Here is a 15247-nt window from a genome sequence, read left to right as displayed (position 1 = left end):
CATGTTATACAGTACATACCAGGGTTTTTCCTGGGTCAGAATGAGGGCTCGGTGGGTGATTTTGTGCCATTTTTTGGGGGAGGGACCCCCAATTGTTGTATTTGTATTGTAAATTGTATTTTATTTTTTTATTTTTATACTTTATTGCAGGACTTTACATTACATTTCACAAGTTCATTTCACACACTTTACAAGTTTTCATCACTTGTTTAAGTTCATCCTGCATCATTTTTGTTTGTTTTTTTATTTTTTATAGAGAGAACAAGAAATAAAGAAAATAAAGAATAGAGACTAGAGAGAAAATATAGAAAAAGAAGAGAGAAATTATAGGGATAGAAATAGAAAAGTAAGAGACAAAGGGAGGGGGGTGGGAGGGGTGGGATCGGGGAGGGGGGGGGGGGCTTCCTTCCTACTCATTCATTCGGTCCATTTACTCCAGTTCATAGTGAATTGCTCTTCACGGCCTCCCACTTTGCAAGTAATTCTTTCCATTTCTTTTATCTCTTCAACAGTTTTTTTTCCAATTATTAACGGATGGTGGGTTTAAGTCCAACCATTTACGTGTGATTTGCTTTAAAGCCGCGATACGTAGTATGGTGTACAAATATTTATCTCCCTCTCTGTATATATCTAATGGAATAAGACCGAGTATAATATTGACTGGATGTATAGGATTTTGTAAGGTAAATGTATTTTTTATTTTTACTTGAACTGCCTCCCAAAACCTTTTCAATTTAGGGCATGTATAGAAAATGTGTGTGTGATTGGCTTCTCGTTCCGTACATTTCCTCCAGCATTCTGCATTGCCTGTTGGCCTATATTTTGACAACATTTTCGGTGTTAGGAAGATCTTCATATTTATTTTCCAAGCAAATTCTTTCCAGAATTTTGATTGTGTTGTCTTAAATATTCTTTTGCATGCTTCTTTCCAATCGTCATCCGTAATTGTTATTGCTAATTCGTTTTCCCATTTTTCTTTAGTGTTATCTTCTTGTATCTTGATTTCGTGCATGATTTTGTAAATTTTTGAGATTTTTGTCTTTTCACTGTTTCTATTTTTGATCAGATATTCCATTAGTATATGTGATCTTTGTTCCTGTCTCCTCTGCTGTGTTATAAGGTAGCTTCTAATTTGTAAGTACTTAAAAAAATGGCTATTACTTATATTAAATTGATTAACTAAGGTTTCAAATGAGTCTATCATGTCATTTGTAACCATCTGTGAGTACACCTGTAGTCCCTTCCTAGCCCATTCTTCTAATATTTTGTCTGTTTTATTAGGTAAAAAGTCTGGGTCACTGGCTATCTCTCTCAAATAAATACATTTGTCATCACATTTATACATTTTACGAATAGTTTTCCAATTTTTGAGGGTATTTTCTATGCATCTGTTATTTCCACTATATTTTTGAATATCCTTTAGACTCAGAAAAGGTAGTGTTCCTATTGATATTGATATTGCTTGTTTTTCTATGTCTTTCCATTTGGTTTGAACCGAGTTATTCATCCATTTCATTATTGTATCTATTTGAGTTGCATGGAAATAGGACTTTAGATCAGGGAAATTAAACCCTCCTTTTTCTCTGGTTTGAGTTAGTATACTAAGTTTTTTCCGTTTACTTTTGTAGTTCCAAATGAAATTTGAGAGCATTGTATTCCATTTTTTGAAGCTACGCTGTGGAATGGGAACTGGTAATGTTTGAAATAAAAACAGAAACTGTGGGAGGATCATCATTTTGACACTTTCTACTCTACTCATTAAGGATTCAGGTGTTATCTTCCATCTATTAAGATCTTCTCGTATTTTATTTTCAAGGGCTTGATAATTGTCGGTGTATAATGTTGTTATATCTCCAGTGAGGTAGATTCCTAAATATTTGATTTTCTTTGCATCCCATTTCAACTTGTATTTTTCCTTAATTTCCGAATCTATCTGTTCTCCAATTGTTAATACTTCACACTTACTTTCATTTAGTTTATAACCAGAGTGTTTACTATATTCTGTAATTGCTTCCATTAGGCTTGGTAAGGATTGGGCTGGTGATGTTAAATAAACAACCACGTCATCTGCATATAATGCCAGTTTGTGCTGTTCCTCTTTTATCGTTATGCCTTTGATGGTATTATTTTTCCTTATACTTTCTGCTAGTCCTTCCATGCATATAGCAAATATAACTGCTGAGAGTGGGTCTCCTTGTCTTGTACCTTTATAGATTGGAAATCTTCTGGATATTGTGCCATTTACTTTTACTCTTGACACTGGATTTTTATACATTCCTTGAAGCCATTTATTAAAATTCTCATGAAATCCAAAGCTTCTTACAATTTCAAACATAAATGGCCATAGCACTCTGTCAAATGCTTTTTCTGCATCCAGTGTTAAGAGTAGAAGGTTTGCACCATTGTTTTGTGCGTAGTCCATTATATTTAACGTCCTCCTTATATTATCTGACAACAGCCTACCTGGTATAAAACCACATTGGTCGCTGTCTATTATATCTGGCACGATGTCCTTTAACCTATTGGCAATAATGGCTGTTACTATTTTATGGTCCGTATTCAGTAGTGATATTGGCCTGTAAGACGAACATTCAGTAGCGTCCTTACCTTCTTTATGTATAACCGTTATTATAGATGAGTTCCAAGTAGTTGCCCAATTTCCCGTTTGTAATACAAACTTATATGCTTGTAAAAGTAGTGGTATCAATTGTTTTTGAAAAGTTTTATAAAATTCATTAGTATATCCATCATCACCTGGTGTTTTCCCCATTTTAAGATTATTTATTTGATGTTGTATTTCATTTACTGTGATGTCCTTAATGAGCTGTTCATTTTTTGATCTTGTTACTTGCTTTAAGTTTAACTTATGTAAGAAATCTTTCATTAGTCCCAGGTCAATGTTTCCTGTGTTTTTATAAAGGTTCTCATAATATTTTACGAATTCTTCAGCTATTTTATCCTTTTCCGTTATTGTTCCAGAGCCTTCTACAGTCTTCAATTTCGAAATGTGTGCTTTTTTAGTCTGTGTCTTAAGTCGATATGCTAGGAGTTTTAAAGACTTAGGTCCTCCATCGTAATATTTCTGTTTGGTGTATGTCATTAATTTCTCCACTTCCTCTGTACGAATTTTATCCAACTCCTTATACTTCTTTTTTAATTCATTTTTTACTATTATTTCATTTGTATTTTTAAATTTGTCTTCCAAGTGTTGTATTTGTTGTTCAAGTATTTTCTGTTTTTGTTGTGTTTGTCTTTTCTTCCATGCGCAATATGATATTATCTGTCCTCGTAGTACCGCTTTAAGGCCCTCCCATATAATAGTTGGATTAGTATCTCCATTGTCATTTATCTCTACGTATTCTTTTATGGCTTTATTGATTTTTTCAACAAAGATCTTATCTTGGAGAAGTGAGTTGTTTAATCTCCATATTTTTTCTCCTTGCTTTATATCCAAATGTATAGTTATAGATAGCATAGCATGATCTGATAAATCCCTTGTGCCTATTGTGCATGTTTCCATCCTCTCTACGTCTTTTTTAAACATGAAGAAATAATCCAGTCTATTGGAAGTTGGAAATCGTCCAGAATAATATGTATATGTTTTTTTTATGTAATATGTATATGTAAATTGTAATTATTAATAATAATAATTATTATTAATGTACCTGGTTATGTTACAGTAGAGAAACAAAAAACAGTTACCAAAACTGAGTATTTACTAGCTAAGATTGGCAAAAGATTGGCGTGGTGCAACCGAAATTAGTAAACAACTAGTTTGAAACTAGCTAGTAACAACTAGGGGTTTAGTAACTACTAAATGCCTGCATTTAGTAATGACTTACGCCATATTGGTGCAACCCAGTCCAGTAGGCTACCAGATACGATGTTGTAATGTATGCACATATTTTGCTACCACGGTTGCCAGACGGAATTGACAATGTCCAGCCCAACCAGTCTAAAAGCTGCCGAATCCACCCGTCCAGTGTGACCAAAAGTAGCCCAATCTGGCAACACTGCTTGCTACGTTCTTGCAGCTGCGTGAACACAGGTTCTTCCATCAGCGCTCGCCTGCCGCTTCGATTGCAGACTCAAGTTAACGCGCGTGCAGAAAGATGCCACGAAACTCATGTCCGGTAGCTTTCTTTCAAGGAATTTCAAAAAAATAAAAAAATAAAAAAATCTCGCTGTGAGAAATAGAGATGCGGCGTGAGAGCGTGAGAACTGGTAGAAATGCGTGTGTCTCACGGTGATTGCGTGAGACTTGGCAGCCCTGCAGTGTGTGTGTATGTGTATGTTTACTATGCTAGCCAAACAAGTGTCAGCTTGTTAGCTAGTTAGCTAACTTTGTTAGAGATATAATAGATTATAGAAAGGGTAAATGCTTTTCTAATGAACGGTAATGTTGTGTGGAATCAAAAATAATGATTCATTCACGAACTGCACATCACTCATATTTAGCAGCTTGATGTATGGATGCTGTATGCTGGGAAAATGTTGCTGATTTGTAGATTAGCTGTAGAATAATACTAGATTGAAATTATTTCACTAGCCTACTTCTTTTTGTGCAGTATGTGTATACAGGATGACTTCAACAAGTATAGTACATTATGTTCATGGGAGTCTATGTGAGTGGAAAGCGTGCAAGCCCACACTACAGAAATGTCCACACCTCTGACCTGAAATGTGTCTTACAGAATGACGAGGTGAGTGGTTCTGAGAGATGAGACCTTGATATGAGTCACCAGCACTTCAGGTATTTGTCACTGTCATTGTATTAGCAATTCTATCATTGTATTGCTCAATTGTATCTTGCCTTATTGTTTCCTTTTTCCATTTTTTCCATTGTCATTTTGTTTTCTCTTGCTGCCTCAATGTCGACTGGAACTGAATAAGAATTTGACTCTCTTGTACTTGGGATAATATAATGGGAATGTAATAAATGGTATAATGGGATGTAATAAACCATTGGCACACATGGCAATCAAAAATCATGAATCGTTATTTATTATTTATTTTTAATTATTATTATTATTTAGCAATTTTAAATTTGTCAGCCCTGCTAGTTTGTTTCCTGAGGGTTATCTGACAACCCCACTGCCAGATGACAGATAGATAATGACAGGTGGTGTCATGGGGGAGTGGTTGTCCTGGGGGAGTGGTTGGGGGTGGAGTTAACAAGCTATTATTCCCGCCCATTACCTGCCTGTGAAAAGTGTCTATGAAAACGTTGAGGCTGAATTTCTCTGTTTGTTGATTTGGGGGGTATCAACATTCAAATACGCATATCTTCTTCAATTTATGACACACCTTTTGAAAGCTTACAATCTACCCTTTCATAACCTGGAAAAAAATGAAAAATTACCTTGCCCTACTTGCGGACTAAGACACCAGACCATGTCACAAATTACATTGAAATCTCACTCAGATATCTACCTTCTTCTCTTCTTCCTTGGTTAACCTTCAAATTGCTTGATAATCCACAGCAAAGACTATGCTGCTAACAGAAAAGGTTAACCCCTGACTGATGTGTCTGATGTTAATCTGTAGATCAATTAGGGACAGTCACATCGGGTCAAGCTACAGATTTTGCAGTGGCTATTAGTTCCTCCTATCTGCCATTATTACAGAGTCACATGTTCAAACATTGCACAGGCTTGGTATGCCAGGCACAGATGCCTAGGGTAAACATACAGGCCTATGAGGCTTGCAGGAAATATTGATCCAACAGCAGATGGGAGCCCTGATATCAGCCATTCCGTTTTTTCGTGTCTAGGTGGTGTTGTCTTGTGCATGTTTTGGGTATATTTATCACAAAATGTGTTCATTGAGCAATGATTGTTTCTCCAAAAGTTAAATTGTATTTGTCATAAGAAAGCTTTGCATGATCTCAAATGTGCATGTACAGTACAAGGCTATTTGCTGTGGTGTTTGTAATTTCGTTTCAAGGCATATTTACATTTTTAATGCAAAAACGGTTTGAAATAATGATTTATTTCTAAAATAATATATTTTAATAGCTGAAATTTAGTTTCTTCACAATTAATGTAAATGTACATTTTAAGACTGCTTACAATGCTCACCTACAATAGATTGTCCCCCTACATCACAATTGTAATTATACTGGTTACTAAATAATTTACTCAAAATATGTCAAAACCACCTGCAGATGTGACATGCTAAAATTACTAATTTCTCAAACTGAACTTTTGCTCTTCCTTCTCATAATCCCATTCCATAGTGAGACCTTTTCTTTCCAATATACAACACAACACATGAAACACCAATGAAGCATCAATGTCTTTTGTCAGGTTAAGCTATGTCTAAATGGAAGGTGGCGCTCTGGGAGTAAAGATGGATTGCATTTTTCCATGACCTAATTCAAAGCTCCCCTTTCAGCGTGGACTGAATTTGGAGTGAATGAATTTAGTGATAAAAATATATTTCGGTGGATTTGAAATTATATCTTGTCTTGTGAAAGGACAGATAGGGTTCAGTCCTTAAGTCCCCTTTTGAGGGATCGAGATATTTAGGCATTCTGAATCTTTTTGTTTTGTCAAAGAACATCCTGCTGAGCAGAAATGTTAGGATGGGTGACCCTTTTATTGGTCGAGGATGGTCATTTCTTTGCAAAGCTGGCAGTAATATTGAAGCATCACGTCATAACCAACAAATCCATGTGCACTCAAGAGTTATGAATAGTCTATCTCTGCATCAGAAAATTAGATTTCTATTGGGCAGCAGTGGGGGGTACATATTTATTCAGACTATGTCAGTGTGAGCAACAATACAGACAACTTGTCCAAATAGCACTGGCAGAATAATCCAACATTCCTGAATTCAAAAGCCTTATAGAATCATCTCACCAGGGGTATGGAGACATATTCATGACTAATGATATTTTTATATCACCCTGCTCCTCCTCCCAATCCTCGCCATCCAGAGCCCCATCGTCTGACTGCTTGGCCCTGTGGATCAATCACCCAGAGCTGCCTGGCTAAACACTGGCCAAGGCTCCGCAAAGCTTCCCCATCGCCTCTGTTGCATGCCGCCGTTCAATTAGTCATGGTCAGGGGGTGGCATGATTATTCAGATATCAGAGATTATTTCCCTGGGTAAACAAGGGTTGGACTGGGGCGTGTCATGGCCGGTGCGCCCCACTGGTCACTGCACAAAGGGGGTCTCCGCCAGGAGGACAGACACCGGCACGGCAGGCTGCTTCCCCCCTGAAAGAGGAGCCCCTCTCCCTCTGCCCTCTGCTCAGCACTGGACCCCACGGCTCAACACAGGACTGCCATGATAAAGTGGTATTTCCCGCATACAAAGGAGGCATCAGGCTTAACCCCTAGCCCAGCCCAGCCCACTACCCCCCCTCTCTCCTCACAGCATGAAAACACAATGAGCATGGACCTTGTCTTAATCCAAAGGTGGGCTATCACAGTAATCTGATAATACGTGCTGATCAAAGTCTATTCAATGCTAATCAGGACAACAGATCTGCATTATGATCTAATTAGGGACACCGTATGGGCTATTGGGGTGACATGCCAAAGCATTGTAGATAGAAGAATGGCATTCAAATGTGACTGTATATCTTACAATGGACAAACTGTGACTTAGCAACAACAATGTTAACCAGAAAGGGTTCTCAATGGATTATTTTATTTATTTTTTTATGATAAGAATTGTCTTGAAAAATAACTTTGGGCATGATGTATTGCGATGTGTGTCGCTTCCTCAGTCCTTCAGTATGGGTGTCCGGGGACAAATGTAAAATGTTTTTGCATTAAACTCTTAAAATTAAACACTATTATTACTAAACCTAGACCAGTCATTTTGAATTAAAAATGTAATGTCGACTGTCTCTGTCTAATAATAATTTATACCATGTATAGGTCTCTCTATAGGCCTCACTTAGCTCCTCCCAAATATTTACCTATTTTAGAGTTCTACATGTTCCAAATCAAGACAGTGGAGAGACATACAGCTATGTAATGGTCTCTAGGTCAGAACTGCAAATGATGGTACTCAGATCTGTTTACAACTTTATTTGCCCTCTACAAACCCAAGGCTATTAAAAGTAAGATTTTGAATAATTCACAACATCTAACAAAGTTAAAATCACTAGTTTTCATCTTGGTTAGTTTTCATCTTGGTTTCCGCTTGGTTTAAAGGAAATGTAATATTGCATTACAATTGCCCTGACCCTGAACAGCCATGACAAAAAATGTGGTAGCAAGACACAATAACATTGACACATGTCAATCATGTAAATGTTTAGACAATATAGCAGTGATGAAAAATATTGCTTTGGATTCTTGGATAAAAAAATATAAAGCTCTGGAAGGTATTAAAAACATACAGGAAGTGGGAAAAGTTAAAATTCCTGTAAACGACTTTTCCCACAAAGATATTTGACTGGGAGAAAACCTAACTGCACACAGACTGAGTGAGTTCCATCTCTCTAACTTGTTTCTAATTGGAGAAAAGCAGGGAGTTATAATTGACCCCATCACATTTTGTCCCTGGTCTCCCCGACATCAGCTAGTTTCAACCCCTAGTTGGAGAAGATCTGTTCATAAGTGACCTGCTCCATGCTGTCAGGTTCTCAGGTGGAGGTCCTGTATTCCGGCTTCATTCTTGGTTTCGTGGTAGCAAAAGGCCATCTCTGACCAGGAAGTGAGATGAAGGAGGCGCAGGTCAAACACGACAGAGCAGAATCTCACCACATTTTATTAGCTGTCCGACCCCACTCAAAGTTTATGAAACCCTTTGTCAACAGCACCTTGGAAAGACAAGATCGTGATCCTGACCCTTCACATTTCAGATAAAAAAAGGCTGATTGGCTGAGGACTCCACATACTGTACAGTACTGATATCACTTGTGTAGAGGTACCATCATACAATTCCTCTGTGAATTAGCCATGAGAACCATGCTCTCAATTAGCCATGGGCTATTAGGGAAGCACCAAATCAATTACCCACTTGCCTATGGGATGTGGCCTCTCCTCTCAGGGGGTGCGGTGGTCACGCCTTGCCTGTTAGAGTTATCCCCCTGCGTCTCTAGAACCTGGGTGGCCGCGGCTCTTTCAAACCACACAATGCAACGCTGCTGCATTTAGTAAACTAAGTCTACTATAACAAGGCTTCTAGCTACAGCTAATCCTATCAAAATGGACTCCTTTACAAAAACAATAAAAGCAAGTGCCTGCTAATGACAGTGATATGTTACGCATGGAATGCAGAGAAGGCAGGAATCACAGCGCGATGAAAACACCCAGTGTGGAGGCAGACATCCTTTCCACCTGGGACTAAAACAACAAAGCGTTTTGAGATTCAGCAATGTTTAGATACTCCTTAGCTACCAAAATAAAGGGCAGATGCGTGGGCTGGATCCTCGTGTGGCTACATGTAGGCAACTTGCATGCAACGAAAGGCTCTGTGTCGACAGCCGTGCTGCTCTGTTAGCTGACTTTCCCTTTCAGACTGGGCACACCAAGATAGGTTAACCCTTTAGTTATCATGACAGAATGTACCCATCATTTACTGTATTGCTGTCAAAGCACAAGAAAGACTATTACATAGCAACGTCCCATTTAAGCTTCTTTTTATTTTCATGTCATTATACGGTAATGTCATTATGCAGAGGTGTGATATATTTACCTAGAAATGCTCTACAATGCGAGAGGTGTGATATATTTACCAAGAAATGCTCTACAATGCGAGGCTGGTAATTAAAGAGAAATAAAGGGTCTAAACTTGCTGGGGGCCTTCCTAGAGATCAGTCAGACTGGTCTGAATGTGGGTGTGTTCAGAGGTATAGAGTGGACACATTCAAAGGCAATCCTACTACTACATCCAAAGTTGCAGTTTGGCTCCATAAGCAATTGCTAGCGCATCCCCCTCCCAACTTGCCTGCGGTTTGTGGTTGTCCTGTTAAGGTCAGCTTAGTGCACTGCCCCCATCCCCATCCCCATCCCCTCCCCCCACTCCCACACACAGGCAGGCACAAAAAGACCCACCTCGGTGCGGCTGTATCAATGTCACCGCTTTGTAAACCAGCCTTTCAGGGCACATGGAGTGTCTTCAGCCTCAATGAGATCAATAGCTAGGGCCAATTGTGCAGCGGTCGAAGCCACACAGGGCAACACAGACGGCACTGATATAGAAACACAGAGATAGAAAGATTGGGACACACAACTGTGTTGTGAGATCTATATCTTGTAATCTAGTCTCACTAAGAGAGTCTCACGAGTCTGTGGTCTGAATTTTACGATGTGGCACTTTTTTACTTTCACTAAAACTCATATCTTACATGAGATATATCGATATATATATATTGTCTCATTTGCAACAGACAGGGATTTTCTATGGAAAGCTTTTGTGTGTGTGCTTTGCTGATCCAGACCTATCCCTAGCTGTGACCTTAGTCAGCCTATAGGTACACTGGGCTGGACAGGTCAGCTTTATTGATTTCCCATTCATTCTTGGCACAGCAAGACTGTCAACGAAAAACTGAGCCATGTCCTTGACCACAAAACAACCCATGCTGTTTTTCCCACACCCTAGTCTATTTTGGACTATATGATAATGCTGTCACTCACAGATAATGCAGTGGGCTTACTGGAGAAATGTGTTGTTTTCACCCAGAAAGGACTAATACTATAGGGATAATCCTACTGTATCTATTTAGTAAACGCTAACTTCCTAGTTCGTCACTATTACTTTGATCTTACCATAATATCTATAATACCATAATATCTAATGTATGTTCCATAATATCTAACTGCAAGTTAAATATGCCATTATTTTACATCTGAGACCACCATGTTTGTCAGACTTCTGAAGTTTATCTTGCTGTTTTGAACAGAAAAGCCCAAGCCTAATTTGCCATCATCAGTTTCTTTTGTCCAACCTGGGACTGGTATTTGAGAATAATCCTCCTTCCATAGGTAGAATATTGTCTCAACAGGCAGCGGCAGGATTCTGTCAAAACCTCTCCGGAGTGGATCCTTTGTGAGCTTTGCCATGTTCAAGGTTGAATCACTTCTTCCACATAGCAAATGAGAAATATAAACTCAGGGATTCAAGTTGCTTTGTCTTTTTCGGATACAAACTCATTAAATAGCAGTATTCAAAGATACATGGCCTCTATAGGAAATGAAAAGGAGATACATGCAGGAAACAGATGTTCATGTACCGTATGCTACCTGCGCTTTCATCCAATTGGGAATCCTGCCCATCTCCTTTATATCTAGGATTAGCCTCTATTGCATCTTTAATGATTAATTGACCCATTTTAATGAAATATGAGTGATATTAACTGACTAAAATTGTTTGTAGAGGCAGTACATTCATCATCATACAATACATTTTATTCTGCTTACATTTTTTGCCATGCTAATGACACAAATTCAACTTGCCCTTTTAATATTGTGTGTAGAGGCAGTACATTCATCATCACACAATACATTTTCTTCTATTTATTTTTTTTGCAATCCTAATAACACAAATTCAACTTGCCCTTTTCGAGTTGTTCACAATGTATCGAGCTGCGCTTTTACAATAATGTCAGAGGTTTGAAAGTTAAGCCATAAATAGTTTCCTTTACTTTATATTGAACATTTCTATTGTCCCTCCAAAAATGCCATGTATAATGTCATGCATAATATCTGACAATGTGACCTTAATTCATGGAGGTGGCATGGGTGTCAACAGAGAGGTAAATACCAAGTTGCAAATGGCCATTGATTGTTTAGATGCTTCAGGTGACAGCTTGTCAGTGGAGGGAACTTTTGTTTACACCTCACATTTCAGAAAATGTTGTGCGAGCGCATTAAACACTGTTGACACATTACTAAACTGTTTAGGCAATGAAAAATAATATGTCACGCTTTGTTGAAGAGCTGCATAATACAGAGTGCATCATTTTCTTTTCATTATGTCATTTGGAAAACATGGATAAGAAGTTGCATGCAATAGTTATTAGCCAACTCAAAGCCATTGAGTTCTTAACTGTGCATTAAAATGGTTGTAACAATATTATTGAAAAGAATCAATTGATCACAAATATCAATACATATTATACTGTGCAATAGTGTTTCTAGAAATCGTTGAAGATGTGATTTTAAAGCATAAATAGCAGACAGACGGTCCCATAGGAAGGTGTCAGGTGTATTGCCTGAAAGAAATAATGTTGTTCAATACAATTCCAAGACATATTCTGTCTTACCGATCTATCTACAGTCATTGCAGCTGCTTAAACCAGTTTTAAAATGTCTTCGTATTACCCCGGTTGTCTTATTTAACACAAGGACATTCCACCAGCCCCCCCCTTTACATAACACAGTACAGAGCATGTTGATGATATGCAAATTAGTCAATATATTTACAACACATTTAAGGAACTTTATTCAGTGGTTTGATGTAGACAATCCTTTTGTTCGTTAAAATGTCCAAACTATTCAAAACATTTCTTTTGTTCTTCTCCTTTGTAGAAAGTGAGGAAAATATTTGGAATGCATTATTTTCTGAAAAACGCCTGTCATGGCCGACAATGAAGGGTAATAGATGTTAGCATTGATGGTAAAGGAGGACAAAAAGAAGCAGCTCTCGGCTGTGCACGGAAAACTGCCTGGCACAACTAAAAATGAATCCATTTACTTCAAAATGTTTACTTTGTACTTTTGGCTGTAAAGGCAAAGAAAGAAAGAAGCCTCCAATTCACGAGCAGGAGCCAAGGCCTCCGCTTCCCTTTCACTAGCCACGTTTTTTCAGCTTTTTAAAAACTCACACGCCAAACGCCCTGGCAGCCAGTGCTGACAAGGAGCGGGGAGAATGAAAAGAGGGAGCGAGGAGACAAAACCAAACACAAAAACAGTAACATCTGCAGGCGCTTCCAGCAAGACAGTTTGATGTGAATAACTCAGCACTCCGTGCCCTGACCTCCACCAACAAAAGGGGGGGGGGGGAGATGCCTCAGGAGCAGAGCGGGACACCCCGGGAGGCAGGCTAGCGCCCCGACGAGTACCCCAGACTCGTTTCGGTGAGCTGGATTTATTGTCCCCCCGGGCCGGGCAGAGAGGTGCCACCAGGGCACCAGGCACCGCATGCCACTTGGACTGTCATAGTTTCGGCACAAAGATGGCTGCTTGACAAATGAAGCAGAGCGGCGCAGGAATAAAGCATCAATTTCAGAGCCGTGAACTGGGATCAGCCGTGCCATATGAATGCAGATCAGGGTCAGACAAATAACTATAGGAGTGTCTGTTAAATAGATTGGTAAATGTATAGATAGATAGATCAATGCACGGGGGGGGCGAATGAATATTTAACAATCCCGCCAGAGGACGTAAATGCAGATACAGATTTATTTCACCTAAGTAAAGTTAAAAAAAGGCAAATTCTTCACCTCCAAATCAAAGGGAGATGCAACAAAGCGACTGTGTACTTCAAGACTTAAATCTTACAAGTTCTTAATCCCTTCTGAAGTCCACACTGGACCTTTGGTCTCCATGGCAACGCCAGAGCATTCAACCAAGTGATTGCCTCCAATGAATTTCAGATAAGACGAAATGGAAGTGAATTGATGTGATTTTAATGCAGAAGTGAGCAGTGGAGGGGAGGTCCACTCGGTTCATATTTGAATAAAGCAAACAGAGCAGACAAAAGGCTGACAGCCGTAAATGACATTGTCAGTACAAAAATTATCAGCCAGTTTACAATCTGTTTGCTCATGTAGAACAAACAGAATGTGTGTGGCATCCCCTCGCTTTCTGAATGGCAGGGCCGGCGACAGGCTGCAGGAGAAAAGCAGATATCAGCTCCCCCTACAGCCCTGCTACAATTAGATAGCAATTTGACAGACACACTCAAAATGTCAGCATGTTGTTGTCTAGCAAGGGCAGAGGACCTTTTTTATTCGGAAAAGGAAATACATAAATTGGGCACTTAGAACAAAGGCAAATTCTGTGACCTATGGCCAGGGGACTAGCAGGGTGGGATATCAGAGACATAGTAAGCCACATTCCAAACACCAGACCCTCAGTTACCTAGTGAGGGCTCGAATCAAGGTCCCTTTTCTCTCTCTCTCTCCCCTCCTTTGGTGGTATCGGACAAACAGGGGGATCCTCCTTAAACACAGCAACTTTAGGCCCCGTTCCCTCCCTCCCGTCCTTTGTTACGTTTTGTCACTTGTTTTGTTTTGAGCTTGTTAACTTCTCAATAGCCGTGCGGACAACCAGCAGCTGCCAAGCTCGCCAAGGGCCACGAGGCATCAATTTTACCCAGCGGACAAGGCGTGAAAACGTCAGAGGCATTTGACAGGACCTTGAACCTCCCCACTGTAACACTGTCACTCTGGGTCGCCAAGCAGCGGCTGGAAATATGAGTCCACCGTAGACAGCGGCCACAAGACAGCATGGTGTCAAGGCCTTCAAGGCACCGCAAGCATGTGTCATCTCCCACTCAGCACTTCAGAGCCACCACAACACCATTTATCACATTTTCATTAGGTGTGCTTTTCTTCATACTGTATACAGTAATATATAATATAAGTATTATAATATAATATAAATATAATATATAACTATTATAAGTATATAATACTTTGATAAACAGAATTGTCCTGCGACAAATGGTTTGATAAAGTAATATAGTTTAGTGTGATCAAATATTTTAATGAAATAACTTGTATAAGCTCAAATTGTGTTAAGGTATATTGTTGAATTGCAAATTGACCACTTTAATTTGGATTTAATTAGTCTCACTGTGTGTGATGTCTGGAAGCTACATTTCTTTGATGAGGAAAGAGCATCAGCTTTGTTATGCAGGGTGTATATTGTTTTAAACAGCTTCCTTGGAAAATGGAAGGCAAAATGTACATTACAAAAAATTACAAAAGTAAATTCAATGGGTGAAAATATGCTCAAATATACCATATACAATATGTCAACCATTAAAATCAACAACAAATCAGAACAAATGTTCAGTCTGCAGCCGTCTGTCATGTTGTCCAAAGAGCCAGAGGAAGCACTGGCTTAAGCACCGATAACTAGCACTAGACACATCTGAAACCACCACATAATGTCACTAAAACTCTCTGTTCAGGGTTGTGGTGTGTCAGGCGAGTGTGCTAAAACAGTGTGTAACATAGTGTTAATTGATATTCATCCCTGCATTCCCTCCCTGAGCTCTTAGCACCCCAAGCCCGCTCAAAGGCTGTGGAGATGCCGTTTAGTCTTATTAAAAA

Source organism: Nansenia antarctica (assembly GCF_963989245.1).
Source record: "Nansenia antarctica genome assembly, chromosome: 1".
Taxonomy (NCBI): Eukaryota; Metazoa; Chordata; class Actinopteri; order Argentiniformes; family Microstomatidae; genus Nansenia; species Nansenia antarctica.
Note: the sequence above shows the minus strand (reverse complement) of the source record.